The following is a 26,857-nucleotide window of genomic DNA, read 5'->3' on the forward strand; positions in this document are numbered from 1 at the left end:
CTTAATCCCAAATTTTCAGAGCACAGTTATTTCCTTGGTGAATATGAGTAATTCACACATATTCTGCTACATTTCCTGTTTGGTTCTAAGGGAAATACTTGCAGCATCCAGCTTAGAGGGTCTGATCCCCAGTGGGAGGCTGACATGACTTGAAATACCAAAGAACTGAGGAAAAGATAAGAAATATGTAAATATTGCAGTTGTTGCTGTCAAAACTCATAGACTCATTTAGACTGGAAATGATCATTGAGTTCAAACACCAGCACTGGTGGCCAAGGCCACCACTAAACCACTTGTTGTCCCCAAGCACAGCATCCAATGTGCTTTAAACCCCTCCAGGGATGGTGACCCCACCCCTGCCCTGAGCAGCCTGTCCAGTGCTGGATAACCTTTTATGTGAAGAATTTCTTCCTAATATCCAACCCAAACCTGCCCTGGCACAGCTTGAGGTTATTTCCTCTTGCCCTAATACTTGTGAGAAGAGACTGATCCCACCTTGTCCCACCATCCTTTTGGGTTCTTGTGGAGAGCAGGAGGGTCCCCCTCAAGCCTCCTTTTCTCCAGGATAAACAACTCCAGCTCCCTCTCCCTTACACTGCTGTAGGATGCTACTAAACACTGAGATGACAGGGGTGAGGTGAAGTGTTAGCAGCACATTTGCATGGGTGGGAAAACCAAATGAGCACTGTTAAAACTGAAATGAAACCACCAGTGATGCAGCAGATTGTAGTGGGTTACAAAACAGGAGAAAGCTTAAACATGTATGGATATTTTATAACTCCATCATAGGGTATTTTAAAGCACAGGGCAAGCAGCAGTGAGTAAATATTTAGGGCTATAATTTTTGCACAGTCATATTTAGTCATATATTAAATGTTTACAATATACTTCTCTCCCAGAATTCAGCCTACAGAGAAGAATATTCTGCTTTTCTGGAAAGTGCTTGTCCTAGTCATAGAACAGGTTGGGATGTGCTTATTTACCCTTCATGCAAAGATTGCAATGCTTGCCAGGAGGGGCAGGTAGGGAGGGGGTTTGTCTGGACCAGCAGTTACACCCCCAGGTGATGACTGGAGTTTGTAAATGAATAAGTCCTGGAATTTGTTCCAACAGTGAATATGTTGTGAATTGGGCACTAAAGCAGGAGCTGTGGGTGCCCATAAACAAGCCCAGCTCTGAGAGCTGAGTGCAGGGATGTGCTTGCAGCTGTGCCTCAGCTGTGCACAGGGGGTGGGAGTGCTTCTGGTGCCTCACACACACTCTGGCTTCCTGTCCTCCTCCTACTTGAGGTGGCCTTTCAATGAGATTTACTTCCTAAATAAAAAATGCTGGACAGTAAATGTGAATTGCAGTAATAAAGTAATTTACTCACTCTTGTTCTGTCTGCTATAGGCCTTGAATAAGAACGCATGTGCATTTAGAAAGCCTGACTGCTTCCTAAATCCTGAGAATGTGGGATTCTGTTGGATGCTAAATACTGCAAATTAGAGCATGCATTTCCTATAAATGTTCAACAGTTTCAGACTGGCCATGATTTGCCTTTATTTTGGCTGCTACCAGCCAGGATTGGACAGCACACAGACACTTCTCCTTCCATTTGATCTGCAAACTCAGATGTAGCCTGTTCTACCATAGCAGATGCAACTCCTTCTTTGTTGGAGGGACAACATGACCAAGGCTTTCTCACCCAACAGCTGACTGCCCACCAAGTTGCTCCTGGATACAGTGGAAGGTTGGATTGCTTCAGGAGCCCTGAACTGCCCCCAGCTCCCCAGCATGGTGATGCTTGGAAGGAAATCCTACAACCTGAGCACACACCCAGCTTCTCCCAGTCATTCTGTCCTGCACAAAGGTATGCTGCTCTTTAACACCCTTGTCACTGCAGTGATGTGGATGTGTTGTAACCACCCTCTCTGCTTTTCATCTGTCTGTCACCAGCTGGCAGTTGTTGATGATTTATAGGATTAGATTTCAGAGCTCATTAACCAACATAAGAGCATCTATGTGCTAATTTCATCCTGTCAAATATTATTTGTAATAAACATGCTGGTAATTTCACCCAGTGGGGTTTATTGACTAAAACAGCAATGAGGCAGTGCCCACACACTGCTCTGCTGGGTCTGTCATTAGTGAGCAGGCTGGGTGGCACAGCCCCATGTGCTCCTGAAGCCCTGCTCAGCATTTGTCAGATGGAGAGCCTGATTCAGCAATCCCTGCTGCTGTCAGTGGAATGGTGACACTTAGAGCCCTTCTTTTCCCTGGTAATTCCAATGTCTTTAAAAGCATCCTCAGAACACAGGCCTGTACATGGGTATTTTCTTTTTACCTGAAAGCTCATGCCAGCATTTGTAGCTTAGGCAACAAAATGTTATTTATTTTGAGAGCCTAAGGGACCATCTGTTAGCAAAGCAAGGAAAATAAAAGCATCTGAAGGCACAGCTGGTCCCATGGCTGCTGGCTTTGGGTGCTGGGACCCAAAGTTCCTTTCAGTAATGTTCCACACTTGCTCTGAGCTATGGAATGCTTGGAAGTGGCGTTCTCAACCTGCCTGATGTTCTTCATGCCACCCAAGTCCACCTCTGGCGTGTGCTTTTTTTCCTTTCAGGAAGCAAGGCAAGGTTCTTAATCCCACATCCCTGCTTAGGGCAAATGACTATTGCCAGGAAAAGCTGCATTAAAACAGTGCTTGTCTTACAGCCAGGGAGTCAAAAATCAGTGAGTGGAAACTCCAGAGAGAAATAAGGACAGATCTTGTGAAGCTGGATGCTGAGAGCTTGGGATCGGACTGTATTGTGACAATTGTGACAACTGTAAAACTAGAAGACAATCCAAATTCTCTGTGATGGGAGTTCTGGGCTCAAGGAAAGAGGGTGGAGCTGGAGAAGGCTGTGCATGCAGGGCCAGGCGTACATGGGGTGCATGTGAGCCCCAGGCTGTGCCTGTGCAGCCACAGGGGAAGGGTTCTGGAGAGAGATGTCTCCTCTCCAGGCTGCTGCTGGGAATGTTCGGGGCAGGAGCCACCTCCACCACATCCCACACTCCCACTTTCCCTGGGCACAGAGTGAGGAATGGGCACCCCAGCACCAAGCATTTGTTACAGGACTCACCACTGTTATGCCAGCCTGGGGTGTTTGTTACAAAGGCAGGCTGTTGGTGCAATGTAAACAACAATAAACCCTGCTGGCATAGCAATTCTGTGGTTAGGCCAATTCCCCATGTTTAGAAAAAATGATTTCTATGTGTTTATTAAAGTCTGTAGCTGCTGTGGTGAGGATTGATAGCACTGGTACCCATGAGATGAACAGATGGTGCTTCTCCTGTGTTTTGTTACTGCTGTCACAGATGGGAGAGCTCCTGCTTGAGGAAAGCCCTGCTTGGCAAGTGCTACCTGCTGGGGGCTGGGATGAGGAGAGCAGCCTGGGTGTCAGGTCCTGCAGTCTCCATCCAGGAGCCTATGGTCACTGCAAGCCTCCCCAGTGGTCAGGGCAAAGCTGGCTTAAGAGGAAAGTGCCATGAACCTTCTGTGCTTCTCTTTGACACCTCTGGTCTTCCACCCCAGCCCAGGCAGATTTACAGAGTGAGGGAGAGAGGCTTTTTCAGTGGTGGAAGCTTCTGCAAGTGTTTCCCTGCCGTGGTGCACCCTCCACCTGCAGGGCAGGGTGTGTGCCCAGTGCTGTTCCTCCATCCCAGCAGAGCCCAGTGCTGTGTGCACTGTCCTGTTCCTCTGTCCCAGCAGGGCCCAGTGTTGTGAGCACAGCCCTGTCCATCCATCCCAGCAGAGCCCATGGGACCCAGCCAGGGCAGCCTTGCCTTGCCCCTGCTATTCCTCCTTGGCATCACCACCCACCAGACTTGGCTGCAGTTTCCCAGATATTAACACTGAGGGCACATCTATCCTGAAATTATCTGTCCTGAGCCCTTAACTTGCAAGCCAGGCAGGCTGAGCTTTTGTACTGCAAAGGCACACATGGCTTTCACCTGAGCAGACTTGTTGTAGAGTAGCCAGAGCTGCTGGGGATTGCATTGGGAAGGAAGGTTTGTGAAGTTTTTACAGGTTCCTCTCCATTCTGCTCCCTGAGCAGCTCTATAAGCTTTGTTTGGCACATCATAAAAGCTCTTGGGTGGTTTGGCAGCCAGTTGTCTTGTCCCAGTGGCCAGGCCTGCAGCAGCAGCTCCCAGCTTAGCCCCTGTGCTGGCTGGGGGCATCTCCTCACTGGAGCTGTCACGCTGCCAGAAAAATGCTTCAGCAGCTGCAGTCTGACTCCAAAATGCTCTTAAAATCCCATTTACAGGATTTCCTCTCTGCTTTGCAGGGAGACAGTCCTGAGCAATGTGCTTAGCTGTTTGACAGCTCTGCTGGCAGCTTCAGCACTGAAACATGGCTGGAAAAGGGCAGGATGGCCTGTGACCCTGAAATGTTCTTGCTCCTCTGTGCTTGCCATTGATTCTGCTGCTCAATTTCCCAGCAAGACTAAGTCTAAATCATTTATAGGTAGGCATCTTTCCTGCTCTGAAAAGCTTCTTAATAGATTTGTAACTTGAAGGAACATTTTCCATTTTTTTAATGATAGAAAAACGTTCTGGAGATGATCACCAATATCAGCATTTCTCCAAAGGTCACAAGGCTAAAACTGTTCAGGATTTATTTTTATTTTTACTTAATATATAATTTGAATGCAGAAACAAAATAATGACAATGAAATTCAGAAGAATTTAAGCAAAATTACTTTGTTTTTTATAGAAGCCTGTTAATGAGCAGAGTATTGATATTCACTTTAGGAGTGGGCTTTGAAAAGTTCAGTATTTTATAGATTTCTATTTTAACTCTACTGCTTTGAAGCTTAATTTACCTCTGCAGCATGTTCAGCTTTGAGGTGAACAAGCAGTAAAGAGGTTGTTCTTTGCTGGGAAACGCTTCTGATATTTCTGCATGGTGACAGAGGGACACCCTGCATCCTCAAGGGGACACTGTCCCTGCCCTAACACCCAAACTCCTGAGTGCTCCAAGCTGGACATGCAGGTGCTCAGGGTGCTCACCTGGCTCAGTTACAGCTTGCCAGCTCTGTACCACCTTGGACCCACAGGCTCCTATTTTCACAGATTATTTCATAGCTGAATGGAAGTGTATTTATTTCCAGGACTGTCTCTCTTTTCTGGAAAGGTTCACCAACCATTTTTAATCAAAGCCCTGCCTGCCCCTGCATCACCCCCAGCAGTCCCTGCTCTGTGCCCAGCTGTGTGTGTGCCACTCTGTGGGCACTGAGCTCAGGCACAAAGTGACACCCCCTGCCCAAAGCAGTGACCTACAGCCAGCTGTGCCAGGGGCTGTGCCGGGGGAACCCATCTGGGCGTGGTGCCAGGGGGATCAATCTGGGCGTGGTGCCAGGGGGGATCTGTCTGGGCGTGGTGCCAGGGGGGATCTGTCTGGGCGTGGTGCCAGGGGGATCAATCTGGGTGTGGTGCCAGGGGGATCCATCTGGGCGTGGTGCCAGGGGGATCCATCTGGGCGTGGTGCCAGGGGGGATCTGTCTGGGCGTGGTGCCCGGGTGGGATCTGTCTGGGCGTGGTGCCAGGGGATCAGACTGGGTGTGGTGCCAGGGGGATCCATCTGGGCGTGGTGCCAGGGGGATCCATCTGGGCGTGGTGCCAGGGGGATCCATCTGGGTGTGGTGCCAGGGGGATCCATCTGGGCGTGGTGCCAGGGGATCCATCTGGGCGTGGTGCCGGGGGGATCCATCTGGGCGTGGTGCCAGGGGATCCATCTGGGTGTGGTGCCAGGGAATCAGACTGGGTGTGGTGCCAGGGGATCCATTTGGATGTGGTGCCAGGCGGTCAGTCTGGGTGTGGTGCTAGGGAACCAATCTGGGTGTGGTGCCAGGAGATCAGATTGGGTGTGGTGCCAGGAGAACCAATCATGGTGTGGTGCCAGGGGAACCAACCGGGCTGTGTTGCCAGTGCCCCCACAGTGGCCAGAGGGGGATGTGTGCCCCGAGCTGCAGTGCCCACTCCTGCCTTCTCCTGTCTCCCAAAGGTCCCCACCACTTCACCAAGGCAATTTAAAGAATGACACTCAGATGATTCTCAGTACCATCTGCCTAAACAGTGCTTTTTCTAGAAAGCCAATTAAGCTACAGTGCTTCTTTGCTGAGAATGATGGCTGCACTCTGATGAGAAATGCACTTGATAATTTAATAGGCATTTTGTCTTTTTCCTAACAAGATGTGTTGATTTCTGAGAGGTCTGTTATTCACTAAGAGAGGAAAATATATGAACTGAAGTAAAACATAGAATATTTATTAAGGTGAAGGATGTTTAATCTCTGTGAACTAAAAATAAAACTTGTGAGCTATTAGGATTATTGGCATTTCCTAAATTTCTTTATCATTCAGATGTTGGGACAGTGGGTGGGGAAAATGGAAGCTCTTTAAATTAAAAAGAATTGTTCTGAAATAATGGAAATAATAATGTTTTGAATTTTGAAGTAAAAAAAGGAATAATTTCAAGGTCAAAGTCAAAATGTTCAATAATTTTTAGGACTCCAGTTTGAATGATTCAGTCCCAATCTGCAAGAGGATTCTTGACATTTCAGTTCACAGAAGTTTTTGATTGTCTTTGGTGCTGGAATATAGAACATTTTCCAAGTCTCAAATGCAATATGATTGGAAAATTCTTTTCCACTCAGCCCTGGTAAAACCTCCAAGGAAGGGGGTGAAGACACAGGCTCCCTGCCAGAGCACAGGAGCTTTGCTAAACCAGCATATCCATATTCTTTCTCTTAGAAAATGCTTTTTCCTCCACTCCAAATAGTGGAGGGCTCGATGGAAGAGCAGGAGACACAGTGACACTGTCCCATGCTGGCTGGAAACCCTGTGGTGCCTCTGGGGCACACAAGGTCTGAATTTAAATCTCCCTCTGGTTTGGATCTGCTTCAAACAAATACCTGAAAGCACTGCCCTCCCCAGGGCCTCTCTGCTCAGCACTTGTAGGCAGACTCAGAAGAATTTGACTTTATCAGGGATTTGAGACTGGCAGCAGGTGAGTGTGGGGCAGAGAGAGGGTGAGCTGTGGGGAGAGGGAGAGGCTGGGAAAGAGCCACATCAGGAACTGACCGAGGCAGGGCCACGGCAGCAACCAAAAGAACAGGCAGGATGAAGAAAGGCACGGGTTTTCATCTGGCAAATCCTTGTTTTGCCTCATCCTGTTTTCCTAAAACAAGTCAAATATGGAAAGTAGCACGTCATCGAGATGGGGCCACACTTCTGTATTTACTGCAAACGCACCTGTGCAGCTGGCAGTCAGTCCCAGCGTGGCTGCAGGGTTGGAGCCCCCTTGGTTTGGTGCCTGGTACCAGAACTGAACTGAAATCCTGCAGAAAGCAAGCAGCCTGTCATTGCCCTGCCACAGGAGTGCAGCAGGGGCTGCAGGTCTGAGACTGGCACAGGGTGCCTGCAAGCAGCCCCTGCTCACCAGGAGATGCAGCATCTGCAGGGGCCAGCAGAGGAGATGAACAGCTCTGCTACCTTGTGGGGAATGCTTCAGCAAAGCCAGAACACACTCCCTGAAACTGAGCTTCCACCCCAGGAACAGGTCACACAAACTGGTATAAGCTTTAGGGTTTATAAACTTTATAAGGTTTTATAGGTTTTATTATTTTTTATTCAATTATATAATATTATATAACTATATGACATTAATTATATAGTTATATTATTATATAAAATATATATTATATATTATATATATTGTATATAATATATAACACATAATATATAAAATTATATCTATTATATATAAAATTATATATTATGTTACGTATTATACAATATGTTATCATACATTATATTATTACTATATAATTATATATATGATATATAATATATTATATTAATATATAATATATACTATACTATATATACTATAGTATATATTAATATATAATATATACTATACATAATACTATACATATTATGTTATGTTGTGTTCTATAATCATCTATTATATTAATTATTTCTTATTATTTATTATTTATAAGGTTTTAAGGTTTTTATTAGGTTTTATAAACTTTAGGGACCTCTGCTGTATGTGGTCCAGGATCCCCCAGCACAGCTGGAGCCCTGCCAGTGCCTGCACAGGCACCACCATGGGCACCATCCCAGCACCAGGAGCCCTTCCTGGTGAGCCTCTCATCTAGATGTCCCAGGACATGAGCACAGTGTCCCACACTGCTCTGCTCCTCTTTCTGCCCTTCCCTGCCTTATGAGCATGTTTTTCTTGGGTCTCCTTGAATCTTCTCTAAGCCCCATTTGCACTAGAAATCTGTTATACATGCTAAACCAAGCAATACTGTGCTAGGATTGCCACATTTTCCCTTGGACCAAGCACATGCAGAGAGAAGTGAGATAAAAATCACAGCTGTTCTGCAGAAATGGGCTTTCTTTTGCCCTTTGTTGTTGAAGATGGTTTGGGGCATTCTGACATTTTATAGACTTGACTAATGACTCACTTCCAGTTACTCTCAAGTCTGGAATCTTGTCTCTCTGCAGCTCCAGGGAAGCCTGAAAGATCAACCTCTTATCTCAGGGGCTGAGTTCAAGGTGTCCCAGAGGAGTGATGGAACCCTGCTTGTCCCAGGGCTGCTCCTGGACATCTCCTGCTGGGCCACCAAGCATCCCATTGCTCTGCTTTCCCTTGCCAGGAGGTGTTTCTGGCAGAAAGGGAATTCCCTGGCAGAAGGATTATTGGGCTGGGAAAGGCCCAGTAATCCAGCTGGCTGGGGCACAGTCAGTAAAAGACAGAGCACACTTCATAAAGGACTCCAGGTTTTAAGATGTTTTCAGGTAACTTGAGAGCCATGTAAGGTTTATGTAGCAGTTAATAATGTGATATAGGCTCCTTAGAGGTTTCCTGGTCTCTATATTCTTGAAGTTATAGTGCTTCCTACTGTTTTTGAAAGTGTGTTTATGTAAATGCCAGAGAGAAGAACAGAGATTAAAAGTGCTGAGATTATGCCTGCAGCAAGAGCAAACAGGCGGATTTCATTTTTGGGACACTGAAGAAATGCAAAGTGGCCATCTGCCAAAGGTTCCTGTGAGCTCTCAAACAGTACTGTGAGGTAAAACAATATTGTAATTTAACCAGAGGGTGACTAATGCTGCTTCTGGCAGCTGCACAGGGGCTGGAAATATTTGCACAGCCTACACCTATGGATCTTCTCAGGATCCTGTTGGCAGTGATGCTGTGGGAAGGTCAGCTCCTGGTTCCTGGGCAGGGACCCAACTGTTGTGTTCTGGGGCTTCAGGATCAATGTTATTCTGGTATTGACAGACATTCCTTACCTGAGCAGCACCCAACAGAAGCCCCTGGAACCATCCCAAGTACCCTTTAATTGGAATGTATGATTTGTTTTTTTTGAAAAACCCGGTGTGTTAAATTACTGCAGTGGTTCAGGCAAGGACTGAATGAAATGGAGCTTCTTCTTTTGATTAAAAGGTGTAAATTAGTTTTGGAACAGGCTTGAATCTTGTGGCTGGATGAGACAAAACTCTCAATCCCTCTGCTGGTGTGTGCCACAGGACTGGTTGGCACCACAGGGCTTTGTGCTGAGCTTGCATGACATGCCTAATCTGCATTTTATATGGAAAATCCTCTCCCTGCCCCTGCCCTCCCTACCTGGGAAATTGCATCTCTGAGTTTAGATAAAGGCTGTAATTCCTGTGTTTCCAAAAGGCCCTCCTGAAACATGAGCAGCAGTCAAACAGTGCTTTGAGCCATCCCCTCCCAGGGCACAGCCACAGCTCAAGGCCAACTTCACAGCATTGTAATTCCAAGTGATTGGAATTTATGGTGGCTAATCTGTCAGAGAGCGTATGTTGGAGCAGTGTTCAGCTGATCAAGAGCATCAGCTGATAACTGCTGCTACCTCTGCTGTGTGATCTACAGCCTGATTCTGAGTGGAAGGTGTTTAGCCTGTGGCAGATTATGAGACTAGAAAGAAATAATAAAACCCAGTGTAGATTTAGGAGGAAAAGATAAAAGTTATTGAAAAGCAACTATCAAAAAGCAGCTGATGAAATGGTTGAGGTGTTACAGCACCAGCAGCAGTAATCAAGAGCCCTGCTGAATTGTTGGGCTGCTGCTCCATTCCAGATCTAGCTGGAAGCAGATGTTGAATGAAGGTGCCCAGCTCAGGGTTGCAAAAATGCAGGCAAATGAGGAGATAAAATAGCAGCCCTTTAAAAGTGATCCTGTTCAAGGGTACCACAAGGGATTTCCAAGGCAGTTTTTTGCAGAATTTAATTGAAGTGCTTTGAAATTTCTGGGAAGTGAGAAATTGCTTGGCAGGATTGTTGGATTTTGGCCATGAAGGCTGAAGAGTGAGCCCTCACTGGTAGCCAGGCAGTGGAAATGTGCTTGGCTGGGTCTCATTTGGAAAGTGTGAGGATTGCCATCAGCAATGTGGGCATCCCAGGCATGGAGGGATGGTAGGAGGAAGGGATCAGCAGCCAGGCATAGACAGGCTTGGCTTGGTGCTGAGGAACATTCCTCTTTCTCACCCTGCTCACGTGTAAGGTACTTTGACTCATCTCAAAAATGCTCTGGAGATCATGTTAGCAATCCAAGCCCTGTCTGTGGAGAAGTATCAATGACTTTATGCACTTTATTAATCAGTTTATGCACTTTTCCTCCAGCCTGCCATGATGCTGTGCATGTCCCATTTCTGCTGCTGGGGCTGCCTGAGGGTTTGGACTCAGTTCTTCCCCAGCCACACTCAGTGAGGACAGGGCACAGGGACCTTCCCACCCCTCTGTCACTGTGTGCTGCTGCCATGGTCCCTGGGGCAGCTGTCTCCTAGGTCAGGCTGCAGTTCACCCAGAGATTCATTCACCAATGGCCCTTGCAGTGCCAGCCTCAGGATGAGACTCATCCCCACCTTCAGGCAATGAGTCCAGCAGGTTTTGCCATCACTGCTCACTGTGTCCCATTGAGGAGTGCTGGGGAAGCTTTGCTTTAGAGAGAGGAAATGTGCTGATGAATTAGGAGCAGTGCCAGGCTCCCAAAAGGACTTGTCCTTTCTTTTTAATAAGGTGTTTTTCCTTGTAACCTCCCCATCATTTCTAATAAGCTCCTGCACTGTCAGAGCCACACTTGGCTCTCTTTCTCATTTTCCATCTCCTTATGAGAGGGGCTTATGGGAGATGAATGTGTCACAGGAGATTCTGCTGAGGATGGCTGACTGTGCAATCAGGTGGGGCTCCCATCTGACTTTCTTTGGGCTTTTTTGTTTGGGTTTTCCAGAATAATGTTTCTGAGATAGGGAGTAGACCCTGGCACACATATATGGCCAAGGTTCCTTTCCAAAGGGGGCCTTGGGAGGGAGGGTTGTCATGGTGAGAACTGAGGTAACAAAGCAAGGTTTATCCCATAAATTTAATTTTCTATCCCTTCTTGTGCCTACTGGAACTGTACCTGTACTGCTAAGTGGGAACACGGTGGTGCTGCCTAGGTGTGATCAGATCAGTCAATCTTTTTATAGCAAACTTCCTTCAAAAGGCTTAAGTGTGATATCAAAACAATTCATCTTTAAATTTGATCTGAATGCTTGATCATGCTAAACTGGAAACTCTTGTGCAAACCTTTCCCAAACAGTCCTGTGAAAGGCAGAAATTGCCCAGCAGATTGTCCTCACCATGCCTGCCTTGGAGTGATTTGTTACAGTAAAATAAAAATGTCCAGAAGTAATAAATTAAAAAAGAAATCCTCTTCATCAGTGCAAGGAGAATGTAGTCTGTAATTTATTATGGCAGTGACAAAGAAGTCAGTTGCATGAATCTAACTTTTGGAGCCTGTAGAGATTTCCTACTGTTCTCTTCCTTTTTGCAGGACATTGGACTGGTACAGAGATATTGGCTGTGTTGTCCAGATCCTGATCCCACAGGGACTAACAGGAACCGTGTTTTTGGCTCAGAGAGAAAAAAAGACAGCTTATTTTTAGTCATATTTATGTCAGCTGCCTCTGAGTCCATAAGTGCTCAACAGTCAGGATGAATCCCAGTTGGGGATTCAAAGCTGGCCTGAGGGAGCCTTTCTGCCCCAGCACCTCGTTAAAGTGCAGATCTCTCCCAGGTTATGAGAGGAACTGTGCAGTTCATTGCAGCAGAGTTGGTGTCACAGTGTGCAGGAGTGTTTTCACTTGTCTGTGGGGTGAGTGTGTTGCAGTCCTGTAACTCATACAGGGTGTTCAGACCAGAGGGGTCTCCTGTGAATTCCTGCTTCCCTGCTCTCAGAGAATGACCAGTCATCTGACTTAATTAAACTCAGCTAAACCTAAAAAGTGTTAGTCAATGATAGTTCCTAAAGCTTTGTCTGGGTAAGTTTATATGTTTTGCAGTTCTAGGAATAGCTCAAATAAAAAATGGAGCTTCTTTAGCCACTATTTTTGCTTCTAAGGGTCTGAAACATATTTTTTGTCCAAAAATAGCAATGAGCTTTATGAGGGACTGCAGTACATTCAAAACAGTTTCTGGTGGCCTTTCAAATGCAATATTCCATCTTGTCTTGGGGTGACTTTATCATGCTGTATCCCCCATTGTCTGCTTTGTGCTCAGACAGGGGTCCTGAAACTTTAAGCTCAAAGAGGGGGCAGCCAGGGGAATTCCTCAGTGCCAGATTTGTGTTCAGTTCCTACAGACTCCCCTGGTTCTCTCTGAGCTGGGTTGTCTAGCACAGACAGAGGGGGGGTACATCTTTGCTTTTAGTTGGCTTCTTGTTCTTTAGCTGAGGCAAGAAGTTTTTCCCAGGACTGTGGCTTCTTCTTCTGGAACTATTCAGCTTTGCTCTGGTACAGAACACCAGACCATCACTGGGAGCCCCACGCTGCATCCTGGCTCTGGACCTCAGGAGAAGCCCAGCAGCACTCCAAAAGTCCACCAGCTTTCTCCACAATGAGGTTTGTTATCTAAGATTATTTTTTTTTTTTTCAATTTTCTGTTCCTATGTGCACTCTGCTTGTTAAATAATCTGGGTTTTTTACTTTCCTCCAAGAAATTATTTTCGAAACTGTGGGGGAGATGCTGCTGAAACCTACCTTTCTTTAGAGGAGACACCCTTTCAGGGAGTTTCCTCCTGATTTGTCTCCAAACCGAGACACTTCTCCTCTTCACAGTGCCCCAGACCTTTTGTAAGCTTACCAGGCTTTTATCTCCCACTGCTTGGGAAAGCTGCTGTGTCTCCCTGGAAAGGGAAATGAGCTCTGTGCCCCAAACCAGCCTGCCCTGCTCTGTCCTTGCCTAGTCCTCTGTGCCCAGATCTGCTCCAGGACTCCTCTGTGCCCAGATCTGCTCCAGGACTCCTCTGTGCCCAGATCTGCTCCAGGACTCCTCTGTGCCCAGATCTGCTCCAGGACTCCTCTGTGCCCAGATCTGCTCCAGGACTCCTCTGTGTCCAAATCTGCCCCGAATCTTCTCTGTGCCCAAATCTGCCCTGAGACTCCTCTGTGCCCAAATCTGCTCCAAGACTCCTCTGTGCCCAAATCCGCCCCAAATCTCCTCTGTGCCCAAATCTGCTCCAAATCTCCTCTGTGCCCAAATCTGCCCCGAGACTCCTCTGTGCCCAAATCCGCCCCAAATCTCCTCTGTGCCCAAATCTGCCCCAAGACTCCTCTGTGCCCAAATCCGCCCCAAATCTCCTCTGTGCCCAAATCTGCCCCAAGACTCACCTACAGCCAGCTGGGGGCTGTGGCAGCTGCCACAGGGCCCTGGTGGAGATGCTGCCATCAAGAAAGGCACCAAGCCCCACTGTCCCCTCTCACTCCCTGCACATCACCTGCATTTTCTCTGCATCCCCTTGAGGCAAGGGGGAAAAGCCCCTGAGTGTCCAGGCTGGATGGGGCCATGCAGCCACCCAGCCATGGGTAACTCACACTCTGGAGTAGAAATAATGCCACTTCCAACCATAAACTGCCCTTGAAATTTTAATTGGGTTGTTACTGAGATGAAATGTGCTTTCTAGTTTTTAATGTGTTTATTAAGTTGGCATATATGATTTATTATATCCTTAATTATTAATTTTCTTGCTCGTAAGTGTCTGGATTTTTGTAAATTATGAGATGGGGAAGGGTAATGCTATCACAGGGGAACCTTAAGTGAAATGAAGGGGTTGGCTTTTTAATGCAATTTATATTTATGAGAAACTAATAGAAGATAATTTTATATTATCAAAGTAATATAACTAATCCAAGATGATTTAAGGAATGATGATCAGACAGGTCTGTGAAGTGATGAGAGCAGAAACTGAGCAGCTGAAGGATTTAGGTCCTAATTTTGTGAAACACTTTAAAACTCACTTTTGTTGGTAGGGAGGTTGTCCTGCATTAAGTCCTAAGCATGAAGAATGTTACTAAGCATTGCTCAAGGCTGCCCAATATTCTGTTTTCTGTGAGGTAGGGTTTGATCTAGGGCAAAATTGAATATGAGATGGATTCAAGCACAATTTTTGCTTGGATTCATTCTCATGAAGCTTCATCTGCTGAGCATTTGCAGATTATGCATGTCAAGAATGGGGTGAGCAAGGCTGGGTTAAATTGGTTTAATTCAAGTTCATAATTTCTGGTGGATTTTTATTGCACTGTGGGTGAAAAGAGAGCTCAAATTTTAACAGAGAGATCAAGTTGTAACAGCAGCAAGTGTCATTCAGCCAAGGAAAGGAATGAGCATTATACCACTTCAGTAAGTCACAAGCACAGGGTACAATCAACATTCTTATTAATTCAGGTGAGAGGTTCTGAGCCTGCTTGTAAGTGAACAGTAGTTGCTCATGCACTTCAGAGTTCTTTAGTCAGTGCTGTGTCTGACTGTGAAGTTTCATATTGAAGTAGTTCTGAGTTAACAAGTCATTGCAAGTAAATAAAATTAATCCATTTGAATCTCTTGCATTAAATGTTCTTTTAATTCACAGCAATTTAATTGGTTTTTTGGTACAGCATGTGCTGTAAGAGGACAGTAATGCTTTTATTCTGTAATCCTAGTTCTAGATGGGGAAAAAGCAACAGTATTTGAATCCCTGTTTCAAACTGCTTCCTGACAAATAAGCTTTTCCTGATATAAATGAAGGAATTGTCAGAATCCACTTTTCTCAAATGTCAAGGTCATCTAGATGTTTTTAAATTAGTTCATGCCAAGAGAAATTAATGAACCAGTAAAAAGACAGATACAGAGGTTTGGCTCTGTGAACATGTTCGTTAAATCATCTGAGAGTCCACTAAATATGCTTTTGATTACTTTCTTGACTTTATTTCTTTATACAATTTGAATAAATCTTCGTCACACCTCAGTTTGCTGGGAGACATATCTCCACTTAGCTCTTCTTGGAACATTTTTCAGTTTTATATTAAGCAAATATAAAGTTCTATAACCAGTATGCGGAATAATGATAGCAGTTATTCTGCAGACACTTTAGCTACATCAATAGAGGTGTAACATAAAACAGGAATGCAGTTTAAAGGGGTTTTTTAAGGAGTAATCTCTTGAGGTGAATGGGTAGCTCTGGTGGACTTTGCAACATTTAATGCAAGAACATTTAATGCAAGAGCTACAGGGTGATAATTCCCCAAAGATTAATTCCCCAGATGCTGCCACAACTACTAAAACTTCCCACATTCTGGAGAAAAGAGGAATAAGGATTAAGGTCCTGCCATCCATGGAAACTCCATCATCTCAGAGCTCTGAGGATCCCAGCAGGGCCAGGCCAGGCAGGGAGCAGGCAGAGTCCCTGCCAGGAGCAGGGTGCTGGGCACACACCAACAGCAGGAACAGCTGAGCTCTTTCCTCAGCTAGCTCAGTCTTTCTGACTTGTTTTTAATTCTGTGTCATCATATTGAAGTCTTTTCATGGGTTGTTTTGAATTGCCTCACACTGGAGAGGTAACAGCAGATTTGTAGAGGCTGCACAACTTGTGCCTGAGGTTTTCCTGGTGACAACTTCAGGACTGGGCTCTTTCCTCTCCTGGTTTATTGCACTGCATTCCTCTCAATTTTCATCTGCACGCCAAAAAATCAAAGGCACTGACTCATGGAAATGCAAATTTGTTTTCCTCTTCCAATTCCAGCTTCATTCTTTCATAAGAGGGGAACTGAGGTTTTAAGTCAATAGCTTGACTACATCTAATGTGAATTGATGGTAGGTGCAAGAAGCTTAATACAGCATTGCAGCTCCTTCACTTCTGCTGTGAACTCAAGAATATTTCTCAAAAGGAATGTCCCCCAGGCATGGGCTGCTCTGCTGACACCCCAGGAGATGAGCCGCTGCCTTTGGCTGTGAATCACAGCAGCTCCAGAGGTGCCAGGAGGGGAAGAGTCTGGCAGAGGATCAGGAGGTGTGAGAATGGGTAAGTGCAGACCATGAGAACCCTCTTCCACACCCTCAGGAAGGGACATGGCCAGCACCCTCAGGAAAGGGACAAGGCCAGCACCCTCAGCAAGGGACACAGCCAGCACCCTCAGCAAGGGACACGGCCAGGCAAGGGACACGGCCAGCACCCTCAGGAAAGGGACACGGCCAGCACCCTCAGGAAAGGGACATGGCCAGCACCCTCAGCAAGGGGACACGGCCAGCACCCTCAGGAAGGGACACGGCCAGCACCCTCAGGAAGAGACACGGCCAGCACCCTCAGCAAGGGGACACGGCCAGCACCCTCAGCAAGGGGACACGGCCAGCACCCTCAGCAAGGGGACATGGCCAGCACCCTCAGCAAGGGGACACGGCCAGCACCCTCAGCAAGGGGACATGGCCAGCACCCTCAGGAAGAGACACGGCCAGCACCCTCAGCAAGGGGACACGGCCAGCACCCTCAGCAAGGGGCATGGCCAGCACCCTCAGCAAGGGGCATGGCCAGCACCCTCAGCAAGGGGACACGGCCAGCACCCTCAGCAAGGGGCATGGCCAGCACCCTCAGCAAGGGGACACGGCCAGCACCCTCAGCAAGGGGACACGGCCAGCACCCTCAGCAAGGGGCATGGCCAGCACCCTCAGCAAGGGGACAAGGCCAGCACCCTCAGCAAGGGGCATGGCCAGCACCCTCAGCAAGGGGACAAGGCCAGCACTGGCCTGAGGGAGGCTGCCCTGCACAGCTCTCAGAAAAGGCAGCTCAGGCAGGCAAAGACAAGAGGAATTTCTCCCTTTCCCCATCCTGTGGTGCCTGGATGCGGCACCAGGGCTGGACCTGACAGACCTGGCCAGGGCTCCCTAGGAGAGGATTCCAAGTCCCTCCAGGAGGTTGGTGGCCACAGAGGGACACCCCCTCCCAGGCACCCCTGTTCCAGCTCCCTCCCTTTCTCAGATCAAAATTCCCACTAACCTCGGACTGCCAGCCCATTCAAAGACTTGCAGAAGGAATGAGTTAAATAAACACAAGATCTGACCTCCCAGAGGAGGGTTGATAATTGAGCACTAATTGGAGCAACATTTGAAAAGCCATTATGGATTTTATTTGCAGTTCAGTAACTGCTTAAATGCCTGGCTCTAGGGCAAGGGGGTGATGCTCATCCTTACTGGGCTGGAAAGGGGCTCTCTGTGGGCCATTGTGTTTGGGCACTTTCTGGTTGTGTTTCTGAGAGCTGAAGGAGATGCTGGTTCAGTGAAAGCCTGGTTTTGCAATGCAGGAATTTTTAAATCAGGGCTAAATTGCTGACAGCTTATTTGAACACGATGATCACACATTTGTTTCACTCATCACCAACACAAATGGTAAAACCAAAGCAGATAACTAGAGCCCAAAATAAAACAAAGGCATGCACAGCAGGTACTGCTAGAGGAGCAAGGGGATCTCATTCCTTATCACAGAATCATTAAAGTTGGAAAAGATCTTTAAATTTATCAAGTCCAACCATCAACCCAGCACCATGTTCACCACTCAACCATGTCCTAAAGTGCCAAATCCAAATGTTTTTTGAACACTTCCAAGGGTAGTGACATTAAAGTCCCTCAACCCCACGTGATACTGGAGCTGTGGTCTCTCCAGTGTCCTTATCTCTTAGATAAGGATGGTGGGCAAATCACAGGAAAAAAAATCTCAAAACTACAACCTGTTGCCTTCATCTGATCTGTCCTCTCTTGCTGCTCCCCACAGGGCATTCCTGCATCGCCTCACGGTTCAAAGACAACCAATTATTTAACAGAGAAGCAAAAACATTTCCCTGGTTTAAGTAATTCAATTTTGAAGCAACTGAAAGAAAGCAGAAAGTTTCACTGTACAGCAACAAAAAAAATTCAGCTAAGAGATGGCAAAAAAAACCCCAAGAAAAATAATGCAAGGTACAGTTTTATTTATCTATCTAAGGGCAGCAGGGAAATACTGATGTCAGTGATGTTCTGACTAAAAAACACGGTGCAGTCTATGAAGGGTCAGTGAGCTGCTGGCCCCCTCTGCCCCATGGCCTGCCCTGCCAGCACAGCTCACCAGAGGGACAGACTCACCTTCTGCCCTCTTCTGCTCCACAACCTGGGAGCAGATACTTCTTTTGGAATATAAATCTTACAAGGCTTCAGATGTTTTCAGAGCCCAGACAAATGTTGTGCCCATTAGTCAGAGAAATATTTCTTCCTTCTCTGAAATCCTGAATTGGCTTTTGGTCTCAGATCTTATGCCAGAGATTGCCCCTGGTTAATTATGTTGGATTTCAGTAGTTCTCCCTCTAGCTGCATGTCCAACAGTGAATTGCCGAGTTTATCTCTGCAGTAGCCCGCATTCCAACTCTGCTATGTTACATTAAACCATAAAAAAAAGAGCACAGGAATGAGAGCAAAAAACAACAAAAAAGTGGCTGCATCCTTAGGAGCTCTGAGACCTGTTAACTGAGGTGTGATTAACCACCTGATTTGTGCAGTACTCAGCAAGAGCACTCAGGGAAGAATTAGCATCCTGAGGAGAGCACAATAACATCTTAAATCTTGGCCCTGGCTGAGTAGCAACTTACATTAATATTATAGTAGTGGAAGTTGAACCTAGGAACATAAATAGGAAGGACTACATCACATTGGTTTCCACATGGATCCAGAAAAAATTAAATACATTTTTGGATTTGGAAAAAAAATTAAGATCAGCTTTGCCTTGAAAGGCATATCATACCTGCTCATATTAATAACTGTTGGCTTTTACATGTAATAAAACATATTTGGATTATTTTTTAGTTATTCTGTAATTGTAGTAGAAAAAAATGAAGATAACTATATACCTATGCTAAAAGTGTACCATGACACTGAACATCTGTGAACTCCAGGTCAGGTGCAGCTTTTGGGGCTGACAGCTGTTCCATGGGAGGGTTATCACCTGGAATTTCAGCACTTTTCAGTGGGGCAGCAGGTGAGATGCATGGCAGTGCAGGAAACAGGGAGGTGGGAATCTGGGCATGGCTTTGGGCATGCTGAGCTGGATCCATGGCTGGCAGGGACTTGCACTCACCCTGAGGCAGAGTGTGTGCAGGTTGGGCTCCACATGTGACAGTGCAAGGGCAAATTTCTCACTGATAAAAGGACGATTGGATGAACAGTTCTCAGTGAAAACCCACTGTGGAAACCACTCTGAAGAGGCTTTACTCGACAGAAAGACACTGCAGGATCAAGTAAGTAAGTGTTGCCAGAGGCATGGTAAGAGCTGTGCTGTGTTCTTATAGGAAGGGCTAGGTTCTCTGGGCAGCCCAAATCCCTGTGGGAAAGACAGAACTGGTGAGACACACAGATTTTCAAGCAAATGCTCAATTACAACATCAGTAGCCCCTGATAGGTGCCCAAATGACTCCAACTGGCCAGCTCTTCCTCACTGCATCCATGACTCACACCACTGCCCCAATTAGCCTAATTGGGACCCAGCCAATTCCCCATTGCTCCTAGTTAAATCAGCTCCCCTCCACACATGGAGATGGCCTTAGCAGGGGGTTGCTTTCTGGCTTTGCTCTCCCTGCTCTGTCACAGGGCTGATTGTGGTGGGTGGGCTCTGCAGAGCTGGGGGAGGCTGAATCTGCTCTGGGGGCTTCCACACCTACCCTCCTGTGAGAATGGGGCACTTCTTGGCCCTTTCTCTCTGCAGGGAGAGGCAGAGGCACAAGGCCTGTAAAGCCTTTCTTATAATCTTCCTTTCTGGTTTGTGTTCATCTGGAGTGAATTCAGCTGCAAAGAGAGAGATGGAGCATGGAGCTCTTGTAGTTTAATTTGAGTTTGTCACCCAGAGGTATTGGGGTAATTATCTTTCTAAATCTGTGTGTTTTGACAATGTAGAAAACAATTTGGAGTCATACAGGGGTCACTGACTTGTTTTGTTCTTGTTCAAGAATGACAGATTATTACACCAACAGTGTGCCAAGGTTGATGGTAAGCACAGAAATGTGTCATTTCTCTGTCCTGCCTGGAATGAAGATTTCACCCTTGTGTGCTCTGGGTTCAGTTTATTGAAATACAGCAAGCAGCATGGAAAAGCAAATAGAAGCTATGCACTAGCTGTGCACTGGTTTTGCAAAAAGACACAGGTGGAAACCAAACTGCAGGTGAGAGAAGAGCTGAAGTGGCTCAGCATGCAGAGGGGCTCCTGGCTCTGCTGCAGGGTGTAGGTGACAGAGAAGGTGAGAGAACAAGGGTGCCTGAACAGAGCTAGGGATTGATTTGTGTAGAAAGTGTGTTTGCAAAGGCTAATCTCTGAAAGTAATTGGCATGATGAAATCTAGCTCTCAATTCATGTACAGTCAGGCTACTGCCTGGTATATCCTGCCCATCTCACTTAACACCCAGGAGCTAGCAGCAGTTTGTGCCAGGAATATGGGATGACTCATTTGAGCTGTTTTGTTTGAAGAAATCAGGTCCCTGATTGCTCTGGTTATTCTGAAGCCTTTCTCACTGAGAGGAACAAAGTATGCCCAGAAGATGTGGAAGGTTTCTTTTTTAGTATGCAAATGATGTCCTTCACTAAGTTTATTCTTTGTTTTATTCTTTGAGGTGAGGGGTGCCCTCCATGCCCTGACAAAAGGTGGTACAGCACACACACACCAGGCTGTTCTTAGGCTGGCTGTTCTTGTCTAATTGATCATCAGGGGACAGCAGGGGTAGCAGGCACCTCTGGAGATCACACAGCCCAGCCCTGCTGGCAGCAGAACCTGCCAGAACAGGCTGTCCAGTGCTTTGTGCTTTGCCTATCTCCAAGAACAGAGAGTCCACAACTTCTCTGGGCAACCTCATTCTTGTGTTTGACTACCCTCACAGTAAAAAAAGTAAACAAAAAGCTTTTACTTTTTGCCTGTATTTCAATTTTTTCCTGTTACTGTGCTCAGAAGAGTCCATGATGGAGAGTTCTTTGCTGTCATTCCATCAGGTATAAGATCCCCAGAGAGACATTTTAAGCCTGGATGTATTCTTTTCCAAAGTATGTGGTTCAGCTGCCAAACTTGTGAAAACACAGACTGTTATATCCATCTTTTCCTGTCTCATCCCCCAACACCACATTTTTATTGGTCTGTTCTTGCCAGCTGTTGCTCTGTTTGCCATCATCCTCTTCTGGAGGGCTGGATGTTTTCCCTGGATGCCAGTCAGCCTCTTTTGCCCTTCTCATTGCCCTCTGTCCCATGGCATGCTGGCTCCCAGGATGAAGGGTGGTGATGGTTTGGTGGCCTGCATCAAGCTGGTACCCACAAGGTGGCCAGACTTTGGGCCTAGAATCCAGGGAGATTTTTTCTGAGGAGAAAAAAAGGAGATAAACTTAATTTTCCCTCATACATATGTTCAGTAAGGCAGCAGCTGTAGAGCTGCCAAGAGGAACTCAGGAGAAAAGTGAAATATGTGGGTTTCGGGGTTGGTTTTTTCTGTTTTCTAATACAAGAAGGCATTATTCATCCAGCACAGTAAATTGCTAAGCTTCTAGTTCATAAACAAAATAAATAGTTTAAATAATGAAATGATCCTTGTAGAGCAGGCCCAGAGCTGGCATCGCAGCCCTGCTTCTGAGATCTCAGCGTGTGCCCTGGAGCCAGCACTCCCTGAGCTCCATTTCTCCAACAAACACCCAGAGCAGGAATTGGCCCCTGAAAAGAGTAGTGGGAAACAAGGCTGGAGCTGGCAGGCTCAGCCAGGCAGGATGGGCTCCTTCCAGGCTGAGTCCTGTGGTGGATGGGGCAGGTGGGCTGGGAGCCAGCTGGACAGGCCCAGGTTCCAAGTGTGCTCCTCCTCAGCTCTCCGATGAGCAGAGCACTGCTCACAGCTCCAGGACCTCCACAGTTCCTTCTCCCACAGGGTCAGAGAGAGACAGCAGAGGTTCAGGGTTCACAATCCTATTCCTTTAGAGCTGCAGAATTTCTATTCAGACCAGGAACTTAGATGTAGAACCTGAAAATACACAGGTTTTTTCCTTTCATATCTGATTTCTTTTCCCTCATAAACAAACATTCTCTTTTACATGTAAACACCAATATTTTCTTCAATAAACTTCCAGCAGAGGTCTGAAATAGCCGTGTCTCTCCAGAAAGTCACATTATTTGAGTAATTCCTGCTTCAGACAGGCATTGAGGAAACAATATTGTCTGTGAGTAAAGCGCCCCTTCTTTTCACAGTGAAAGAAACAGTGTTTCAAAGATTAGGACTCTCAAAAATTCATGTGTTTTTACTGCTGAACTTATGCTGCTTTCATATTTCTACTAGAAATGACAGTTCTGTGTTTAAGGGGTTGGCAGACTGTTTATAGCAAGAGAAATTTTGATGTTGCAAGTTGTGTAGGAAAAGTAGGAAATGAAGCTCTAAACCACAGGGTAATTGGCAGAGTTTTGGTATTGGTTGTGGGGTGGGAAAAGTGTAAAAGTACTTACCTGGTTTGGGAAGCAAAATATCCAGAAAGGTTCTATTTCAAAGGAATCCACTTTTTGATTGGCACATTCATCAGAACCACCCACTTTTACCCAACTGAAGCCCCATGCTCAGAATCATAGAATTATTTAGGTCAAAACAGACTTTTAAAATTGTTGAGTCCAACCACTGATCCAGCACTGCCAAGCCCACCACTAACTCATCCCCAAGTGCCACATCTACACATCTTTTAAATCTCTCCAGGGATGGTGACTCCACCACTGCCCTGGGCAGCCTGTTCCAATGCTCTACAACCCTTTTGGTGAAGAAATTTTCTCTAATGTCCAATCTAAACCTCCAATGGCACAACCAGAGGCCATTTCCTCTTGTCCTATTACTTGTCACTTGGGAGAAGAGGCCAACCATCACCTGGCTACAAGCTCCTTTGAAATAAGGTTCCTGTGAGCCCCCCCATCTCCCTTAGCTGCTCCTGCTCAGGCTTGTGTTCCAGACCCTTCTGGAACTGCAGCTTCCTGCACTCACCACAGGGTTTTGTTGTAGTGAGGAGGAACCTTTCTGATAGAGGCTTTTGGCTGTAAGGTCCTCCATCCTCTTTGATACATGAGATCTGTGCACCACTTAGGTTATGCTGAATGCAGCCCTTCCCTATCCCAGCAGCTGCTCTGAATTTCTGTGTTTTGGGGATTTTGTAACTATTTGAAGAATCTCTCTGTAATCCTATATCATCAAGCACACTGATCTGGTTTTCTGCTTATTAGCTTAATATATCCTGCAGGTGGGTGTTTTTATTTCATTGCAAGTCAGGCTGGAACTGCCAAGCTTCTCCTTGCCTGTTTGTCGCTGTTATAACCACGAAGAAATAAATTTTGCTCACTCTAACAGCCATGACCTTTTCAATCTCAAGTGCTTGCACTGAATTCCATTTGAGTTAGCAATTTTTCCTCCAGCACCCAGAAAAAAAACTCTTCACCCTACAAATAACTTTCACAAATGCAAAATCTCACTGCTAATCAGTCAGGAGAAACGTCTGGCATTTGGTGAGACTCGTTAAGCTGGTGGCTCCCAACATGTGCACTGCTGTTAAAGGGCAGCAGGAAGGAGCTGAGATGGTATTTGCAGCCAGCCTCTGCTGCTGCTGGAGCATCTGGGGCAGGGAGGTGATTGATCAGTCGAGCTTAAGCAGCACTTAATTTGCTGTTATTGATCTTCCACCACAGGCAACAGATACCATGATCCAACACCCGGCTCTTGGGCCAAGTTAAAAGGCACCTGCTTCTAATTTCCTTTGCTGACAACATGGCTGGGCTCATTGTGGTAGAGAAACCCACCCTACACGACGTGGGAAGAAGGCAAAGGAGAATCCCGTGGTTTTCAGGGTGAGTGGACAGTGAGATGGAAAGAGAGCAGGCAGAATGGCAGATCCCAGAGGGGCAGTGGCACAGGATCGGCTGGGGGCCTGTCACTGCTGGTGTCCCCAAGGTTCAGTACTGTGCCTGGTGTTGTTTAACTTGTTCATCAGTGGATAAAGATTGGAGGAAGGGTAGACGCCTCCTCAGCAGCTCTGCTGACCACACGAAGCTGGGAGGAGTGGCCAATAGCCCAGAGGGCAGGGCAGCCCTTCAGAGGGACCTGAACAGGCTGGAGAGATGGCAGAGAACTGTCCAAAGTTCAGCAAAGGGAAATGCAGGTCCTGCACCTGGGGAGGAATAACCCCAGCCACCAGTATAGCTTGGGGGCGACTGCAGAGCTTGACTTGTACCAGGATGACTTGAGAATAAGAGGAAGTTGAAGCAGTGTTTGGCTGGGGGGAAATTGGCCTGACAGGGGGAGATGAAGCCATCAGAGGCACCCCCTCTGTCCTAAGCTGGCTGAGACACTTCATGTTTGTTTTCATAGCCTTGCACAGAAAAAAAAGACTAGTTATTGAGAGAAACGTGCCATATGCTGCTGCATATGGCTGAAACATCTGCATATGTACCCAGGGATCTGATATATGTGATGAGCTTCTGTTACAAATCTAACAGTGAAGAAATTATCTTTTGGAATTTTTTAAAATTAATTTTTTAAAACTATCTCTAAGGCTCTTGGAAGGAAGTCAGCCTCCTGGCTTTGTCTTGGTGGGATTTCATGGTACTTGCAGGGTGCAGTGAACATAGAAGGTGCTTACAGTTGTTTGTTGAAGAGTTACCAATACTCCTTCCATCCCCAGGGATGTCTGAAGGCTGAGTGAGTTGTCCCAAACTTTTCCATTTGCCACTGCTGCCAAGCAAGCAGCAGAGGAGTGAAGTAAATTAAGGAATCTCCCATACTGGAAAAAGTTGTTAGACAAAAAGGATTTTGGAAAATACCATATATGGGGTAACAAAGTGGTATTTGTCTAGTTCCCCACTGAGCTAGAAGGATGCCGTAGGGGTCTGAGACACAAAGTGCTTCTGGACACAGAGAGCTCTTCATGAGAAAGCAAAACAGTCCAGCTCATTCAGTTGAAGTTGTGGTGCAAAATTCTCAATCACAGGTAAATTCCCCAGAACTTTTAAGGCAGAAGTCACAGAATCATAAATCTTTTAGGCTGGAAAAGAGCTCTACGATGATCAAGTTCAGCTGATAACCCAGCACTGCCTTGCTCACCAACACACCCTGTCCCTCAGTTTTCCATACAAAGTCTGTGGATCTTTGTTTTTTCCACTCTCAGCTGGAACCACTGAGAGCCTTTGTGTCTTTGAGCCCCTTAAACTTGCAGGTTTTGCATTTGCTGCAGGGAAACTGCCTGTGGGCTCAGATGGGGTCAGGGGGTGACAGGGAGATTGGAGGCATTTCCAGGCTCCTGAAATGCTCCACTTGTAGCAGTGCCCAGAGGGAAGCAATGAATGAAATCTCTTCATAATGAGGTTAGTCACTTCTTAATTCAGTATTAAAATTATCTGTTTCAATATTGAATCAACATTTAATAAAAATCAATGAAAAATAGATTGTAAAACCATCTGATTTGTGGATGGTCTTAGATGACAACTACTGAAAAAATTAAAGAGCCCAGACTGAAGCCCTGTGTTTCAAAATAACACAAAGTAAGAAATAATATATCAGTATTGCCTGCAACCTGCTCTTTTGTACCAGAGATATAAGAACATAAGATTCCTACAGAAGGTTTCTTGGATGGCAAAAATTCCTAGATACTGCTTGAATTATGTGCCAATAGCTCAGCATTTGTGGAAGGTGTCATCTAATTAAACCAGAATTTTTAAGTACCAGACAGCATGAAGACCAGTAATAAGAGAGCAAAATCCATCTGTATTACAGATGGGATATGCAACTCTAATAGTATGGCTTTAGGCAATGTTTAATTGAGTAGTTAAATTATCTTTTCCAGACGGGAAAATAAATTACTGCTCATCTCTCCAATTTATTTTAGCTTCTCCACATTCTGTTTCCTGAGGGAGTGGTGAGGGAGTGTGGGACATCCTCAAATATGCCTGGGATGATTTATTCACCCCATGTACCATAATTTCCCCTTCAAGGAGAATGTCTTATATGCATGTGGAAGTTGGTGTGTATGTAACTGGCTGTATTCTGCTCTTTTCTTGCAAAGAATCTCTGCTAATCACTGTGCTGCTAATCACAGCTGTATGTTACATGCATGTGTTTGTGTGGTTTTAAGTATATTCTTTCTAAAAATGCAAGAGAGAGGATTGCTGGTTCTCCATCCTTCAGTCAAATCAGGACTGTGTATCTCAGCAGAGCCATGCAATTTGCCTTTGAAGTTTTCCCAAGCTTTGGGATAGCCTGAAAATCTTCACATTGACTCACAGCATTTTGTAGAATGGGATCATTTGTGTCAAATATCCTGAGGACTGTTACTCCTCAGGTTGCCTAAACTCAACCAGATGAGCAGACAGCAATGCAGGATACCCTCTGTGGCACATGGGAGCAGAACTGAGAATGTTGGACCATTTCAGTTAATTAAGCATTGGATCCATGTGATTCCATCTGCCTGAATGGGTCAAATGTCTGCACACAGGCACAGCCATGCT

At 46.1% G+C, this 26,857-nt stretch overlaps 1 long non-coding RNA gene across 2 annotated transcripts in view; it reads left to right on the forward strand.

Annotated features, from left to right (window-relative positions):
* Positions 1-26,857, forward strand: part of LOC134425684 (uncharacterized) — a 48,312-nt gene that overhangs the window by 12,064 nt on the left and 9,391 nt on the right. Inside the window, exons 3-4 of one of the 2 annotated variants that reach the window (XR_010029747.1) lie at positions 1,695-1,852; positions 12,798-12,946. This is a non-coding gene — a long non-coding RNA (uncharacterized LOC134425684). The remainder of the gene's footprint in view (positions 1-1,694; positions 1,853-12,797; positions 12,947-26,857) is intronic. The other variant, XR_010029748.1, reaches the window with a different exon arrangement.

This window comes from Melospiza melodia, chromosome 16 (genome assembly GCF_035770615.1).
Source record: "Melospiza melodia melodia isolate bMelMel2 chromosome 16, bMelMel2.pri, whole genome shotgun sequence".
Taxonomy (NCBI): Eukaryota; Metazoa; Chordata; class Aves; order Passeriformes; family Passerellidae; genus Melospiza; species Melospiza melodia.